This window comes from Pteropus medius, unplaced genomic scaffold, assembly GCF_902729225.1.
Source record: "Pteropus medius unplaced genomic scaffold, Ma_sr-lr_union100, whole genome shotgun sequence".
Lineage (NCBI taxonomy): Eukaryota > Metazoa > Chordata > Mammalia > Chiroptera > Pteropodidae > Pteropus > Pteropus medius.
In genome coordinates, this window is record NW_024354911.1 from 2,612,903 (window position 1) to 2,613,465 (window position 563).

A 563-nucleotide genomic window follows, 5' to 3' on the forward strand; every position below is an offset into this window, starting at 1 on the left:
CACACACACACACCCTATCCCCTTTCTTCATCTCCCAGCCCCAACCCCATTAGTTCTGCAGTTTGGGTTATTACTATGTCCACATTGGCCACTTAGGGATGCTATAGTCCCCTCAATTTCACTGAGATGTTGAAACACCTCCAGGTTTCCCAGGGAGAGATGTAATTGAAGAAAGGGAGGGAGGGAAGGAGGAAGGAAGGAAATGTGGCCACAGAGGGGCTCCTTGGTGACACCAGGTTTCTTCTCAGAGCACAGATCTTATTGTGTAATTGTGCCTTCATTATTGTGATCCTCTGGTTGTCAGTTTCCCCACTGAACCAGAAGCCCATGATTGAATGGATCCTGCCTGTCTTACTCTCTACCCAGCTCCTAGTACACAGGAAACCCACAGAGAGGTGGTGACTGAATGAATCGACTGGCTGACCCAGATTTCTGAACTATTCCGATGCTACACAAAGTCCTTAACTGTCTAGCTCCATGGACAGTGGCCAAAGATTCCCCTATCCCCAGCTCAGACAGCTACAAAGACTCAGCTTTCTTTGTTACAAAAAAAAAAAAAAAAT